At 32.0% G+C, this 18,722-nt stretch overlaps 1 pseudogene; it reads left to right on the top strand.

Annotated features, from left to right (window-relative positions):
- Positions 1-8,373: 8,373 nt before the first annotated feature.
- On the top strand, positions 8,374-9,156 carry LOC148572454 (uncharacterized; annotated as a pseudogene).
- Positions 9,157-18,722: the final 9,566 nt, after the last annotated feature.

Genomic DNA, 18,722 nt, shown 5'->3' with positions numbered 1-18,722 from the left:
AACTAACCTCTTCATAAACCATAGGAGATTACCAAGGTTTATGCCTAAACCGATCTCTTCATAAACCGTGGGAGGTTACCATGGTTTACGCCTCCCAATGTTCACTTCATAATCCGTGGAAGGTTACCACGATTTATGTTTATGATGCTTCTTTCATAAACCGTTGGAACTTACCACGGTTTATGTGTTAGTTGTAAAACGTGGAAGGTTACCACGGATTATATAAAAATGAAGCAGGACATGCAAGTAACTAATTCTCAATTGTTGTAATTGAGTAAACTTTTTCTCCATTTATTTTAAATAGGTAAATTGCCCTTTATTTTATGTATCTTATTATAGAAATTCTCTAACCCTATAGTGAGAACCAGCGAGGATGATATTCTCACTCCCCTACAGGTGTTTTCTTTTCAGGATACAGACGAAGAAGTCTCAAAGAGTTTATTTTTGTTTCCATTTATATGATGTATTATATTGTTTTAGATTTTATATTTTTCCTCACCTTTATCTTTACACATTTTATAAGAGGGATAGGATTTGTATTATGTAATGCTTGTAAGTCAATACTATATATATATATATATTCTTTGTAGGTGTTACATATGATTTGTAAGTATGTATTTATGTTTTCAACTAAAAGTCTTTTGGAAGGTTATATGGTTTTAAGTTCTTAACAGGCTTCTATCTTAGTATTAAATATATTAAGAGTCGTCATAATATCCGAGCTATCAGAGTGGCACAGTCGGAAGCGTGACATTCTGGTAGCAAGGGTGTTACATTATAGTATCAGAGCTGTCCTTCTTGTAAAGCTTAAGGAATGGACTGATAATGCTTCAATTGTATACTCGAAGCGTTTGTCATGTAATAGTCTTGTCGAATGACGAGAATTAGAGCTTTTTGCACATGACTGTCTATTGATTAATGTCGTTAGTCTATCATTGCATACTTCCTGGTATTAAGTTTGGCCAGCTTAAGACCAGTGGATTATGTATATGGAAGCACTAATGGGTTATCATAGAAGATATACGAGTAATAGGTAACGCATATCATGGGTTTTGGAAAACGTTACAGGTTAAAGTTTAGAAGTCGAAGCTTTGAAGTTGGTACGAGATTAGTGTACGGATGTTAAGCACGTCGTTTTAACCCCATCCTGTTTTATAGCCTTTTTGCCGGCTTGCTTTACCACCACATGTTTGAACTATGTCATCTTTTGGATTGAGCCTGCCTTGTAACTTCTATTTTGTAGTCACACTTCTACCCTTATATCTTTATACCATCTAAAAATCCTAGTATTTGAAAATCTTTTTGCTTTTTCCTTAAATGTGTTCAAAAGTGAAGTGTTATGAAATCTCTTTCGTTTTGTATTAATTTTCGAGGACGAAACCTTTTATAAGGTGGATAGATTGTAAGACTCAAAACTTTTAAAAATAGTTATTATAAACTAATTTCAAATTTAATTATTTATTTGTAGCTTTAATTTCAGAAATTACTTTATTAAAGGTAATTAAAGCAAGTTTATATTAATTGAATTTAAAATAAATTAAGATTCTTATCCAATTTTATAATTATTGATTTATTTTCTATATTTAAATTATAATATTAGTAGTTATGAAATAATAAGAATTGTATATGGTTAGATTCAAATAGTTGACATTTTTATAATTCAATACTTTAAGTTTTAGAAATAAAGGAAAGTAATATTATTATCTTATAATTTAAATTAAAGCATTTGATTTTAAATTAATTAGTATTTTGGTACAATAAATAATATTTTAAAGTAATTATTAAGGATTTAACTAGATTTCAAATTAATATCCTATGTCTTAATTTTATTAAAATTATCAAAAACACCCTTATACTTATTTTTACCCAAACAAACACTAACCCTAATATCACAAACACTCACACTCTCACTTTTTCCGACCCACACACATAGCTGCACCCCCTTTTTCCTACCCCTACACACACACGCTGAAAGAAAGAAGAAAAAGAAAAGGGAAACGGGGAAGGGAGCTCGAGGAAGGAGAGGGGGGAAAGGGGAAGGCAGCACGTTGAGTGTCACTGCCACCGCCACCGCCGCTGTTGGCAAAGGGCAGAGGAGACCCGAGAGAGAATGAGATCGTCGGTGGAGGAGGGAGGAGCTCGCCGCCGTTGCATCACCGTCGTCCAGCCACTGTTGTCGTCGCGTGGGAGGACCAAGGCCGAGGGAGAGAACCGGGTGAGGATCGGGGAAGTTGCTGCTGCCGTGAGTGGAGCTCGTAGCCATCACCCTGCATGCCGTTGCCGTGCACATCATCACCAGAGGACCAGAACGCGATGGAGGGGAGAAGCTGGCTCCGCTGCTGCTGCCGCGTCCAACCGCTGTCAGGTGCTCCGTCACCATTGCTGGGGATATACCGCCAAGCCTCTGCCGCCGAAAAATGCCACTTCCACCGCCGGTAAGGATTTTGTATTTGGTTTTTCATTCTTTTAAATTCCTGGGTTTTTATCGTCATGGCGTGGTTGTGCAGCCACGGTCATTGGGTTTGTCATCGCCGCTGTCGCTTGGGGTTATTGACGGAGCTACTGCCGGGTCGATTCGGAGTTGCGGCTGCTTCGTTTTGTTATTTCAATAAGTAATTATATTTCGAAAACCCTCACGTTAGTATCCTGTTATGTTTGGTTAATGAATCTGAGGTTTGGTAACGTAGGGTTGGGTTCTGGTGGTTACATGTCGCTTTTACGTTACTGAGGTTGCAGTTGCCATTGTTTTCGGGTTAAGCGAAAAGGTTCTGTTGGCGCGTTTGGGTTATGGTTTCGACGAGTCGATGTAGGGGCTTTTTCAGAAAACTCAATTTTATAATTTAGAATTGTTATAAATAGATATCAATGTGAGAAATACACTTTTTGAATTGGGTTTGGTACTTGTGACTTATATGATTCAGTTTTATAGTAAATTGTTTCTATTTACTCAAACTAAGAAGCTATGATTTTAAGAGTTTTCAATAAATTTTTAAGGAATTGAGATAGGTGGTTCTCTCCTAAAGTCTTGAGACTCTGCTGTTAAATTTCATTTCTAAATCCTGATTTAGAATGAATGATTTTGATGAATTTTGGAAGAGATTTACAATTGATAAAATTTTGAACTTGTTTGGAGTTTCGGAAAATGTTACCAAGAAAATGGGTTTTCAGTTTTAAAGGAAATTGATTTGAGAAATTGGAAACTGATGATGAGTTTGAGTATGTGGTTGTGAAATTCATTGTTCACCGGCGTAGCAGCTGTGGCAGTCTCCCACCTACGTTCGGATGTGAGGGCTATGGCAATATCCCGCTCACTTGACATGCATTGATTTGTAAAGTCGCTATGCGCCTTTGGCAAGGGTTGTGGCGGTCTCCTGCTTGTCTGAGGTAGTGGTGCCAGCGTAGGGGTCGAAGCAATCTCCCGCCTACGTTGAGATGTGAGGGCTGTGGCAATCTCCTGCTCACATAACATTTCTGCTGCCAGAGTGAACTCGGGCACTATAACTTGAAAGAGTGTGTCGAGCACTATAACTCGCGGGGCGCAAGTTAAATTAAGAGTGAGCATGGCACTATATCCCTGGTCATGGCAGAAAGGCTCCTGGGGATGTGTCGGGTTGGCATTTTGAACTAACAAGTGATATCACGAGCCAATAGAATAGATATTCATCATATGCATCTATATGACATTGTTTGGGTGTGCATATTGTAATTGGTTTGCCTATGTGAATAATTATATTTAACTGCTAATTGCTATACTTGATGTAACTACTTTGTTTGTGTTTGAACCTCTTTACTTGTGTTTGTAATTGAAATTGGTTGGATTGTGATGAATTGGATGTTGATTGAGTTGTTTGGGCCTGAGGCCGTGATTGATTATGTGATCGGTCAAAGGCCGTGATTGGTTTGAGTTTTCGGTTTAGCAAAGTATGAAAAATCAAACTGGTTTAGTATAGACTTAATGAACCTATACTTGGAATAGCTTAGTCATTCATACTGTCTAGGAAAACTTTTTTAAATACTTGATACAAAAGATTTTAGGTTTTGAAGAATAAACAGATTTCTCTTTAAAAAAGGATTTCGGATTTTTGAATGTAAACCTTTGATTTTTGAAATGATACATAAGGCGAACAACGGTCACTGTACTCTAAAAACAGATTTATTTTACGTATCTTATTATAGCAATTCTCTAACCCTATAGTGAGAACCAGCGAGGATGATGTTCTCACTCCCCTACAGGTGTTTCCTTTTCAGGATACGGGTGAAGAAGTCTCGATGAGTTTTTTTTTTTTCGTTTTCGTTTATATGATGTATTGTATTGTTTTAGATTTTATATTTTCCCTCGCCTTTATCTTTACACATTTTGTAAGAGGGATAAGATTTGTATTATATAATGATTGTAAGTCAATATTATACATACATACATACATACATACATACATACATACATACATACATACATACATACATACATACATACATACATACATACATATATATATATATATATATATATATATATATATATATATATATATATTCTTTGTAGGTGTTATATGATTTGTAAGTATGTATTTATATTTTCAACTAAAAGTCTTTTGGAAGGTTATACGGTTTTAAGTTCTAAACAGGCTTCTATCTTAGTATTAAATATATTAAAAGTCGTCGTAATATCCAAGCTATCAGAGTGGCGCAGCCGAAAGCGTGACATTTTGGTAGCAAGGATGTTACACTTATTCTCTCTCGATAATGTTGGAAATTTTGATTAATCAAAATGACAATCTGCAAATCAAGCTTTAAATACATCTCTAGTTTGTATATCAATATTCCTTACTATAGAGGGAGAATCATATCCAACATATATTCCCAATTTTCTTTGGTGTCTCATTTTGGTGCAAGAAGATGGTGCAATAGGAATATATATCACACACTCGAATATTCTCAAATGAAAAATATTTGGCTGCTGACCAAAAGCTAATTGCAGAGGAGAAAATTGCATATCCGCAAGCTGAGGTTGGGAGATTTATTCTCATAAGTAAGAGTCTAGTATTTAATAAGTGATTGTGCTAACCTGTATGAACATGAGCTACTGGATGTTCAACGCTTATTCCGTTAGCCATACAATAAACATCAAAGGCTTGGGAAGTGAATTCACTAGCATAATCAAGACGAATTGCTTTGATTGGATTTTTTGGAAACCGTGCTTTTAATCGAATAATTTGAGCAAGTAATCTCGCAAACGGCAGGTTGCGAGAAGACAATAAGCACACATATGACCATCTCGAAAATGCGTCTATTAGGACCATAAAATATCTAAAAGATCCACATGGTGGATGAATAGGTCCACATATATTGCCTTGAATCATTTTTAAAAATTCAGGAGACTCAAATCCAATTTTCACTAGTAAGGGCCTTAAAATTAGTTTTCCTTGAGAACATGCAGTACAACAAAATTCACTAGATTTAAAAATTTTTTGGCTCTTTAGTGAATGTCCATGAGAATTTTCAATAATTCTCCGCATCATGGTTATTCCAGGATGACCCAATTGATCGTGCCAAGTTATGAATTCATTTGGGCTAGTAAACTTCTGGTTTACAATGGCATGTGATTCGATTGCACTAATTTTACTATAAGAACCCAGATGAAAGTGATGGTAACTTTTCTAATATAACCCTTTTATTTGAATCATGAGTTATGATACATAAGTACTCGTGATTTTTCTCATTCATTGTTTCAATATAATATCCATTCCGGTAAATATCTTTAAAACTCAACAAGTTCCTTAGACAATTAGTAGACAATAGTGCATTATTTATTATGAATTTTGTTTTTCTGGAAAACAAAATTATAACTCTCACGAAACCTTCTATCACATTTCCTGAGCAAATAATAGTATTAATATATTCTTCTTTTGGTACAAAATGTGTAAAATATATGTTAGTTTTGAGAATGGTATGCGAACTTACACTATCCGCAAGGCAAACATCTTCATTATATATTATTGCTATTTTTTTTAAAGATAAATAATAATAAAATGAGTTAAAGTATATACGCAGTAAAATTATTTTTTTATTGAAATTTTTTTTAAGAAATACTGTACATAATATCATATACTAAAAAAATTATTATTATTATTATTATTATTATTTTAGAATTTGACATATTTAGCAATTTTGAAATTCATAAACATAAATATTTTATTAAACATTATTTATATACATCACACTTGAAATTCCAATACATAAGGAATAAAACTTAAAATTTTTTTATATTATTTATTTATATAAGTACTGAATCCAAATATCAAACTTTTCCATCATTGATCAGATGACCAATATTTCCTTCAGGATCTTCAAAGAAATCAGATACTTTATAATGAGTGGTGTAATTTTTAACATTCTTTCAAGGATGCTTAATAAAGATCAACTAAGTGTCTCGGGGTACAATAGGTACACGACCATTGGCCCTTTCCACTATAACAGAAATATTTATCCTTTGTTGATTTATTTTGCCCATTATTTCTTTTTTTATCCCCCTTTTGGTGAGATCTTTTTTTGTGAACATAATTTTTTTTCCTTTCATAATTTTTCTTGTTACTAAAACCTTATCATTTACCCCTTTTGGGTGCGCTTCATGATTTTTTAAAAGTAATTCATTGTTACACTCATCAATAAGAAAGCAAGAAATTAACTCAAAATATTTTTTAAATTCTTTTTCTCGATACTGCTGTTGCAGGAGCACATTCAAGGTATAGAAGGTCGAGAAAGTTTTCTCTAACATGTCATTATCAGTTATCTTTTTCCCACATAATTTCATTCGTGAGGTAATTTAGAACATTTCTGAATTATATTCATTTATGGATTTAAAATCTTGTAGACGTAAGTGCGTCCACTCATATCAGGCTTGAGGAAGTATCGCTGTCTTTTGATGGTTATACTTTTCTTTAAGGTTTTTCCACATATCTGTAGGATTTTTTAGTGTGAGATATTTATTTTTCAATCTTTCGTCAAGATAACGACGAAGGAAGATCATGACTTTGACTTTATCCTTTTGAGATGCATTATTTTCAACCTTAATGGTATCTCCTAGATCCATTAAATCAAGATAGATTTTGACATCTGGTATCTATGATAAGTAGTTGTTTCCAGATATATCAAAAATATTAAATTCAAGATGAGAGAGTTTTGACATAATAAAAATTTATTACCTGATTCTTCCTAAATTTTGATCTGAGTCTCGTGTTGATAACGTGTTATAAAATAAAAAAATAAATAAGAAAGATGAAATAAATATAAAATAAAAAGATGTGAATAAATAACTCTAGTATTAACATCTACCAATATTATTACCTCAATAATATATAGATGATTCATATATATATTATATGTGGTAACATAAAGAGAGAGAGGAGAGTTTGATGTTGTTGTTGTGTGTATATTGTCTCTGACTAAGTCTCCTATTTATACTTGTGTTTAACTTTTCAAGTTTTGAAAAGATGGTACCGTCTATTATTAAATATTTGTACCATCCAAATGATAATGATATGTAAAATACGAAGTACTTTTTAAAAAAATGATATATTTTAATATTTTATAGATATTAAAATATAAATTAATTTTTTATTTTTTATTTTAATTATATAAAGTGTTTAAAATATTTTTATTTTAATAAATAATAATATATATTATTTATAAATTTATTTTAACAATATATGTTAAGAATAAACTTAGACATACTGACACGTAATGGTATTTAGGTGTGTTTAAGTGCTTTCGAAATTTTTTTTATTTTTTAGTGAAACACACGACAGACACGTATGTCGGACAAATGTCAATAAATATCGTGTCTAAAATGTATCTAATCTTTATAGTAATACAAATGGGGAGCTCATATGCTGATGTGGCGCTCATACATTGAGTCTGGGAATTTATTTGTGTAAGACCCAGAACTTTTGAAAAGTCTTATTATGATCAAGTCTCAAATCATATAGTTATTTATAACCTTAATTTCAGAGATTATTTTATTAAGGATAATTAAGGCAAGTTTTGATTTATTGAACTTGAGATAAGATATGATTATTATCCAATTTTATAATTATTGGATTATTTTCTATATTTAAAGTATAAGGTTGATAGTTATGAAATAATAAGTATTTTATATGATTTAGATTAAATAAGTAATATTTTAAATATTATTACTGCTATTTTGGAAAATGAAGAAATTAAGTATATTATTTCTAATTTTTAGATTTGGGCATTTTATTGAAAGTAATTTGTAAAAATTGATGAGCAAATAGTATTTTCTATATACATCTAGTGTTGGATTTAATTTGGGTTTCAATTACCATATTATCTCCAATTTTAAGTGAAATTACTAAGATGCCCATAACCCTAATTTTTGAAAATGAAACCCTAACCCTAAAAACCCTAACCCGTTACCGTTTCCCATCAGAAGCTGCAGCAGCAGCCGCAAGTCCCTTTCTCCCCCCAAAAACGAAAAGCACACACAAAACAGGGGAGCAGAACTTTTGAGAGAGCTGAGGGAAAGAGAGGGGGCTTCACCCATGCCGCCATCGTCCACTGCAACTCACCACGAGCCGCCGATCGCGCTCTAGTTCAGCCCCGCACCATCGGCGCCGTCGCCAGGGAGAGCGGAACCGAGGAGAGGGTTGGTCCGCGAGTGATGGCTGTCGCAGGCTTGGGGGCCGCCATGCCTTCGTCGCCACCGCGCCCACGCCGCGTCGCTGCCTTCGCCCTCCCTACATTGCCGCCGTCGAGCTCGCGAGCCTGGAGGAGGCACATCGCCGCTGGTCTCGTCGGGTTTCTGTCGTCGAACCCGTCCCTACCACCCCTGCTGACCACACGCACAGAGAGAGAGGGTGCGCAAAAAAGGAGCCGCCGCGGGGTTGCCGTCGCCGCCGCGAGGCTGGGCTCGCCGCTGTGAAAGGTCACCGCCCTTCCTCTACCATCACCGAAGATCCATCACCGAAGCTGCTGGGCTCGCCGTATGCTACTGTTGTGTCGCCGGAACTGTCCTGGGGTTTTGCCACTCATTTAGATTCTGCTCTGTTTTGGGTTAGTGCTGTTGCTATTGTTTTGGCCGCCGAAAAACCTCGATGCCGCCACCTCTGCTGCCAGAAACAGCCGCTGAGTCTTCTATGATGATAAGCTCTAACCCTGCTTCAGCTTCTTTACCTGTTAATTTCTCCATGGGCCATGAGAGTTGTTGCTAAGGCTGGTTGTGTCAGGAGTTTACCGCGAGTTGCCGTCGTTCTGGTCACCGGCTGTGAAGTTGGTGTTGCCAGAATCCACCATTGGTGCAGCCGCTACTTGGTTCCCTCGAGTTCGGTAAGCGTTTTGTTTGGAAGAGTCCTTTAATCGCTGTTTTATTATCATACACGGACGTTTTGCGGCGTTAATTGCTATACGATTGAGTTTCGGTTGTTGTATATTGCGATTAGAGTTGTTGAGATTGTTGCGAAAGTGGCTTGGAACCGAGGTTTTGGCTGCCGGGATTTTGATTGTTGATTTTGGGTCGAGGCGAAAAGTATTCTGTGACGCGTTTGGGCTATGGTATGCGTTTTGAGGTAGGGGCGCTTTCCAAAAACTATAGTTTATTATTGGAATTATTACATATGGGTACTGATGTGAGATATTGTGTACTTGGTGATTGTATCTGCCTTATGTATCAATTGATTGACTCGAATGACTATGGATGTTGGTTTGGCTGAATTGTAGTGTGGCTTGTGAAATGTAATGTTTGAAGTTGATTCTTTAAATATTTGAAATGAGTTTAATCCGTTGAGGATTGGTTTGAATTGAGTCAATATTTTGATGATGTGAAAGATAGAATGCTCTTGAAATTCAGCCTGGGTCGCTTTAATTGCTCTGGCTTTGATAAATGATTTATTGCCGAACCGATTCTTTAAAGCTTTATAAATGAGTTAAACCGGTTGATATTGAGTTGATTTTTGAAATGGTTTCCTTGAGGTATGCCATTGAGGCGACTGTTGGATTTAGCTTACTTTTGAATTGATTTCTGGTTTGAGCTGTTGAAAAGGAATGAGAAACGGTTTAGTTGGGACCCGAACCGGGTGGCAAAAGTCCAAGTTTTAAGGGAGGTGCTGCCGAAATTTCTATAAAATCCGAGTCTTTATTGAATGTTGTCTGGAAAAATGATGAGTTAAAGACTTCTACTATTTTATTTGAATTATCAAGAAAAGGATGATTCATACTTTTGAAATGAATTATTAAAGAGGAAATTGTGATTTAGTCTTGCTTCTTAAGAAAGACATTGTATCTCTTTCAGGAGAAAGTTATTTAGATGAAACATGTGTTTTAAAGTTATTTGAATGTGAAACGGGTTTATGTCTTTGAATTTGACTTGGGGTTTCAATTAAAGAGTTTTAATGATTTTGAAAAGACCTGACTGTCTATTGACAAGTTTCATTTTGAAATGTTTTGGGAAAGGTTTTAAGTACTCCTTGAATTCTGAATTCTTGCAAGACTAAAACAAACCTTGAACAGTTGAAACGTTCTAGAATTTATCATGGGGGTTGAAGTTGGTTTTGCTTAAGTAAAGGAAACGGCTTTGAAAGAAGTAAATGATTACGTGACTCGGTTTGGCTTAGATCCTATTTTATTACTCAAATCGGAAAGCCAAGGTTTTAATGATTTTAAATGAATTTGGCGAAATGAGTTATGTTATTCTCCCCTAAAGACTTGGGACTCTGCCGAGAAACTTTTGTTATGAAATCCCATTGTTGTATGGGTGATTTTGAATACTTTGAAATAAATCTTTAACTTTCCATGGTTTTGGAAGTTTTGGAAAGAGGAAGCCGAGAGTGGCTTACTTCAAAAAGGGAATTTTCCTTGAGAAAAAATGGCTTATGAGCCTGAGATAATTTGAGAAATGAGATCTTTAAAGCCAAGGCTGAAAAGAGTTGAAACTTGATTTCAAAGTGAAATGAATTGAGAAAATGATTTATGGCTTAAATGCCGATTTCATGAATTTGATGATTTTGAATGTGGAAGTGCTGTTTTATTATGAGCCGGAATGGCTATGTATGATTATGAATATTGACTGGTTCTGGATTGAACCGTGAGCCGGAATGGCTGTGTGTGATTATCAATATTGGCTGGTTCTGGACTGAACCGTAAGCCGGATGGCTGAGATGGATGTTGATCCATGGATGAGAATGAATGCATGTATATGCTGAATTATTGATAATTGTGATTTTTGCACTTCCACTATTGGAGATGAGGGTTTCCCTGGGTAGTAGCAATGGCTAGCCACCATGTGCTCCAGGTTGAGACTCGAAGCTCTGTTAACCCAATGTCGTAAGTGTGGCCGGGCACTGTGAAAGGCCCGGATGAGCTCGCCCCCATAAATATTCACCAGTGATGGTGATGGATAAATATTCACCAGTGAGGGTGATGGATATGGATCATGATTATGATCAAGTTTATGATGAGTATAACTCGAGTTGGGGATGCACGACAGAGGGACAGTCCAATGGTTAGCTACCAGGACTTGTCGGGTTGGCTCTATAACCGACAGATGATATCATCAGCCACTAGGGACAGGCATGCATCATATGCATTTGTGTGACATTGGTTGGGTGTGCATATTATACCTGGTTTGCCTATGTGATTAATTGCTAACTGTTCTACTTGTAATAACTGTTTGTTTGTGCTTGAACTTCCTTCCTGTGTTTGCATCTGGGACTCTGTTGGATTGTGGTGATTGGTTGTTGGTTGGATTGTTTGGGCCTAGGGCCGTGGTTGAATTGAGATGGACCGATGGTTGGTTTCGGTATTGTGGTTATGGTTTGGAAATGCGTGAAAGGCTAATTTGGTTCAGCATAGATAAACCTTCTGAAATGCTTTTGAATATTGTTTTAAATGAACAGTTTCTTCTTTCAGAAAAAGGATTTCAGATTTCTCTTTTATTGTAAACGGTTGTTTTTGAAAAGAGGCATAAGATGGTTATTAATCATTGGTACGGTTTATCTTCATGTATCCTATTACAGTAATTCCCAAAAACCCTCTACTGAGAACCCTTTCGAGGATGATGTTCTCACCCCCCTACGTTTTTCCCCTTTCAGGATATGGGCGCAGAAGTTACGAAGAGTTTATTTAGTTGTGGTTGAAATGCTCTGTATTGCTTTAGACTATTATTTGTACCCTCGCCTTTATCTTGAGATATTCTGTAAGAGGGATAGGAATTGTATTGTCTAATGCTTGTAATATTAATTATATATATGTGTATATATATATGGATGTACTCTTTATGAGCTTTTGTAAGTTGTATGGTATTTATGGATGTACGTTATCGAACGAAAGTATCTTTGGGAGCGGTATTGCGGTTTAAAGTTTTAAACAGGCTCATATTTTAGTATTAAATAGTATAAGTGTCGTCGTAATATCCGAGCTATCAGAGTTGCGCAGCCGGAAGCGTGAGCTTTGGTAGTCAGGGTGTTACAATTTGCTTAGGTATCATCACTAGAAATTTTTAGATTTATATTTATAAATTATAAATTATTATTTGCTTAGGTTGTTATTTTTAAATTTTAAATTATTTGTTTGGGTTGTTATACTTAGGTTGCTATTTTTTAAATTTTAAATTATTTTATTTAGGTTGTTATTTTTTAAATTTTAACACTATTTTTTAAAAATTTGTTGATTCTTTTTTGCATTATTTTTTAAATTTTTGTATATTTTTTTTCAAAAATTGCAGTTACATACGTAAATTTAAATATATTTACGTTAATTTAGAATTTTTAAAATTGTTAATATATTTATTTACTTTATCTACAAATTTAATTCAAATTTAAATTAAAGTCAATCAAATTTAAAAAATGTTAGTTATGAGTCAACTATAAAAGTATAAGTTATGAGATATGTATAGCACCACAATTCAAAGTACATCAAACCCTTTTTTTTACATACATCCAAAATCTAAAATTTCTCTACTTAGTCCAATGGCTGGTATTCACAAAATTGCAGAAATCAATCCTACAATCGACAATTTGTGTGTACGTATACGAGTGATACGGTTATGGATACTACCAAGTTACGAAAATTCTTAATTGCCATATTCAATTGAGATGGTTTGGCTCGATGAAGACGTGAGTTTTCTACTAATAATTTTATATTTTATTTTAAATTTGTTTGTTTATCCCCAACTAATTGTTCTTTGATTTTTGTTTATCAATTCTAGGGAGGAAAAATACATGCATCGGTTAAGAGGGTTCTTGTGTCTCGATTCGTGAATTTGCTAAAGGAAAGAATATCTTACCAAATAAGATATTTTGATGTTGGACTCAATGAGGGTAATTTCAAGACTACACATCATGAGTATGTGATTAATTTAAACCAACGTACCGATGTGCACAGACTTCCAGAATGGTCAAGTATCCCACGCTATGGATTTAATTTTGTGAATTTTGACACTCTTAATGCTCCTGGGTACGATTACACCTACTTAGTAGGTAAGTTTGTTGATTAAGAAAAAGTATAATTTATTATAAATTAATTTATTTTATTAATAATTTCGGCTATATTTTTTTTAACAAATTTATTGACAATATTTTTTTATTTTAAATCATTTCAGATGTTGTTGGATATCTTACTGGAATTGGGAGTGAGAGGACTCTTGAAAAAGATGACAAATCTACCAAGTATGGAGGACTCTTGAAAAGAATGACAAATCTACCAAGTATACTATTATTGAATTAGAGATTGATGATGGATAATCATATATTTATTTTTATAAATCTAAAAATTTTGATATTCTCATCTTTCTAAATTGTTATTTTAACTTATTTTATTATGAATATTTTTATTAATATTATTAATAGGTAACAAATATTTTTATTCAAAAGCAATGTTTTTTGATTAATAGTATTTAAATTTTTTGAAAAATGAGTTCGGATTGATTTTGAAAGAAAGTGTTTAAATCTTTTTTTAAAAAGAATTTTAATAGAAAGCATTCTTTTCGTAGTTAGTTTTTTATGAGTTTAAAATAATTAATAAACTAATTATTAATTTTTTTTAAATTGTGTTTGACGTTTTAATTTTATTATTAATTTTTAAATTTTAAAATATAAAAAATATATATAATTTGATATTATTTTATTGGTAGTTATTTTTTTTAGTTGTAATTATTTTTTGTTTATTTTATTATAAAAAATATATTTAACATTAAATATTTTATTTGACATAGAAAAATAATAGTGTGTATTTTTTGGCAACTATGCATATGAATTAAATGCTTTTTTTGGGATCCGACAATAAAAATAGAGCTGTTGTCCTCTTACAATTTGTTAGAGTGAAGTTATATAATGGTAATATTTATCCATAATTATGTGAATTTTTATATGTCAGCTTTTACTCATTTTTTAGGTGAGTTTTTACTCATTTTGTATTAAATTAAATTATTTAGAAAAAATTGTTTTACAGAATTTCATGTATGGCATAAAGATGTTCTTCAATCTTGAAGAAGCAAATGTCATCCAATTTAAAAATAGGTGGGTATATATATTTTTTAATTCTTTAGTTTAATATTAATTATGTGTGTTATCTAATGTAGTTTTTTTCGCTTTATTTATCTAATTTTGTAAGATTTGAAGAACCTAGGGGTAATATCGGCGCAATTCCAAATGAAGCTTCATTCTTAAAAATTTATCAAGGCAAAACCATTGAACAGTTAAAAGAATTAGATACGGTAATTTTCTTTTCTGTAAAAAAGTTGAGAAAAAAATTAATTTAAATCTGTTGTACATTGATTATTTTTGTTTATCCATCTTATTTATTTAGATATATCTTTTAGATTTAAAAACTCACCAAATTCAAGAAATTTAAATTATTAAGTTTTTTTTTTTCAGAATGCTGTTTGTGTTGTCTTGGCTACTATAAGTCATATTATAGATACTCCAGACTGGTGGTACGACCAATGTGAATGCAACAGGTCCACATATACTTTTACAAAAACTTTTAAATGTTCAAGTTGTGGCCGTTTTCTTTTATCCATAACTACAAGGTTATTTATTTATATTTTTAATTTAAAGTCTAATCACAATGGATTAGATATTGAATAAGTCTATGTTTAACCTTTTTTATACTGTTTTTTTTTTAAGCAAGTACCGAATAAACCTTGGTGTCATTGATGATTCTGACTGTGCATGTTTCGTAGTCTTTGACAAGGAAGCAAAATAAATTTTGGGAAAGAGTTGTGTAGAGATACTTGATCCACTTCTATTGGTAAGTTCTAACCAATATTTATTTCTAAAAACATTAGTGAAGATATTTTTATGATAATTTTTATATTATTTATTATTAATATATTATGTAATACCCTGCAGAAAGGAGATCTATCGAATACACCTACACTTTTACTCAACCTAATTGATAAGACCTTCCTCTTCATCGTTGAAGTTCAAATATCTGATAATCCACATTTTTCACCTTCTTATAAAGTTAAGAAGATGATTGATAATGTATACCTCATAAATAAATCCAAAAAGGCTCACCCTATTCAAATTGTGAGTACAGTTATAAGTGTACTTTCTATTAAAAATCAGTTTATTTTTCTCTTTCTTGGTCATTAGTAGTATCTAATTTATAAATAATAATTAATAACTAATTATAATTTTAGGATGTTAACTATACCGGTGGTTTGCTTCCAACTTCAAAGGCATCCTCAATCATTGAAGGGGAGAAAGTAGAAGGTGCTAAGGTATTTGTTCAAAAAATGAATTTTTTGTTTGTTTGTTTTCTCAAAGTTAGATCTTTATTTTGTTCAAAAAATATTATTGAGATAAAATCAAAGGTGAGAAGGAAGTCTTTAATTTAATGTAGTATTTTGTACAAAATTTGTTGCTTGAATTCTCTAATAAAGTTGCGGACAATGATAAATCCGAAGTGTTGAAAAATGCTATTACACCAACCAAGCGACTATCCTCAGAGTCGGAAGATTTGAAGGTGCAAGGAGATACCTCAACTTGCAAGAAGATCAAGATTGAAAATGAAACTTGAGAATTTGGATGCACATGTTATGAAATTCCTTTTAGAGTCTATCTAATAGAATAATGCTAAGCATATGTTTGTTTTGGTGGAAACATTGTTGTTTCTTGAGTTGTTATTTTTCTTTTGGTTCTTTTCGATTTTTATGTTTGGAATTTAGAATTTTTTTAAATATAAATTGAAGTTATTTGGTTATTACTTGTGGTTTTATTTTTAATTCGATTTACACCGTTGATATTCTGTTAATTTCTAATTTAGTATTTAATGTCATAAAGTTATAAATTTCTCATATGAATGATTATTGATACAATTAAGTTAGTTATTAATTTTTAATGCGTACTTATTTTAAAAAAATCTAATTATAATTTTTAATTAAAGTATTATGTTTTAAATTTAAATTCAAATAAATTTTTTTTTTTGAATTTTTAAGTAAGCAATTAGGTTTGAGAATATTTTTTAAAACTTTATATAATTTATAAGCTACTATGCTAATTATAAAAGATTATATTAAAGTAAATAAAATTATTAGTCTTATTAAAATGTGAGGTTATTTATACTATTTAAAAAAAATTTAATTTGACATTCTTCTATACTGAATTCTGTTTCTAATGTTGTTTCGACAAAATTGAATTAATTTAGAAAATTCTATTTAAAAATTTAAAATTTGTACTAGCTAATTAGGAAACTTTATTTAAAATTTTGAAATTTGAAATTTGAAATTCTAATACTAATTCATAATTAAGTGACTCTTTAACCGTTTCGATTTTTAAATTTAAATTTTTTTACTTGCCACATTTATAAATTTTCTCTTTACTCAATTTACATTGTGATCTTTTAGATTGTTTCTCCACAATAGAAGTACTTTCATTTTTTCTCTCTTTTTAAATATTTTTTCAAAATTTACGTAATTTATAAGGTTATTAATTTTTAGATTGTATTTAATTTTATTTATTTTTATCGACAAATAATAGGATTGATACTATTTATGACAAAACTAATAAAAATTATTTTTAAATTAACAAATTCTTATATTTCTAAACGTTTAATTAGAAAATTTTATTTAAAAAATTTAAAATTTGCCCTAGCTAATTTGAAAATTCTATTTAAAAATTTAAAATTTGAAATTCTAATACTAATTCCTATATTCTTAATCATGAAACTTCTAATGTCTTCTTCAGATCAAGATGAAGGTGAAATGAAGAGATTTGCTAATTGGATACTTGATGTTGGAAATGGAAATATTGGTTTTGTTGTTGGTGATGAATCAAAAATTGAAATTCCAGATAATCTATTGATTACAACTACTGATGACCCTCTCTCCCATTTGGTAGACTTTGCATATCCAAATTTATTGCAAAATATGTCAGACTACAGGTATTTTTAGAGTAGGGCAATTCTTGAACCCATGCTTGAGAGTCTCGAGAAGGTAAACGATTTTGTCTTGACAATTTTTCCAGGGATGGAAAAAGAGTATTTGAGTTCTGACACAACATGTCAAGCTGATGAGAATGAAGATATACAATAAGAGTGGTACACACCAGAGTTCCTAAATGACATTAAATGTTTGGGACTATCCAATCACAAGTTGACTTTGAAGCCATGAGTCGCTGTAATGCTACTGCGAAACATAGACCAGATTTCAGGTTTATGCAACAGGACAAGATTAATAATTAACAAACTTGGCAGCAACGTAATTGGAGCGACAGTAGTGACTAGTAGAAATATTGGAGATAAACTGTATATTCCAAGAATGAACTTGATCCCTTTAGATTTAAGATTATCATTTAAGTTCCAACGGAGACAATTTCCATTAACAGTATGTTTTGCAATGACCATTAACAAGAGTTAGGGTCAATCATTATTACATGTAGGCCTTTACTTGCCAAAATCAGTGTTCACCTATGGACAACTTTATGTTGCTTTGTCAAGAGTTAAGAGTAGCAGTGGTCTCAGAATTTTAATTCTAGACGAAGACGACAATCCAAAGTTATAAAAAACAAATGTCGTGTTCAAAGAAGTTTTTAATAATATTTAAGTAAGAATAATATTATTTTCATTTTAATAGCATGTTATGATTTACACTTTTGTATAAATATTTACTGTGGATATAACTAATTTATTTATAACTCTGTTTTCATATTTGAGATGAAATGTGTAACAAGGAGCACAACATCATATGCCAATTGCTTTTCTAATGAAGTTAGTAAGATACTAAGTTGTCGATAAATTTTTATTAGCCTTCTGATATAAAATTTAGTGTAAAATTGACATGCTATTATTACAATTATATATGTTTTTATTTTTTTCATATCTTCCTCCTTATGGTTCAAGAATATCATACTCTTCTATTTACTTTTTACTTTGAATAAAGATAAAACAACATATTCAGTACATTTATTATATAATAACGATAATCGTGTTATACTAAACTTAAAAAATTTATGATTATAAAATATTATTTTTAATTTAATATGTCAAATTTAAATATAAACTCGTGCATTGCACGAATTTAATACTAGTACACAAACACAACAACTCAACAAAGTGTCTGTACTTCTTAGAATACTACTAAATACTAATTACTAAGCAGAAGAGATGAAAAAAAAAAACAAAAAGAATATTTAGTCATAAAATATGAACGGGTTATTATAAATGATCGTAATAAATAATGGTAATGACGCGGACAAAGTACAAAGAGATTA

This window comes from Arachis ipaensis, chromosome B3 (genome assembly GCF_059453495.1).
Source record: "Arachis ipaensis isolate K30076 ecotype BB chromosome B3, ASM5945349v1, whole genome shotgun sequence".
NCBI classification, from domain to species: Eukaryota; Viridiplantae; Streptophyta; class Magnoliopsida; order Fabales; family Fabaceae; genus Arachis; species Arachis ipaensis.
This window is presented reverse-complemented; position numbering and strand designations above follow the sequence as displayed.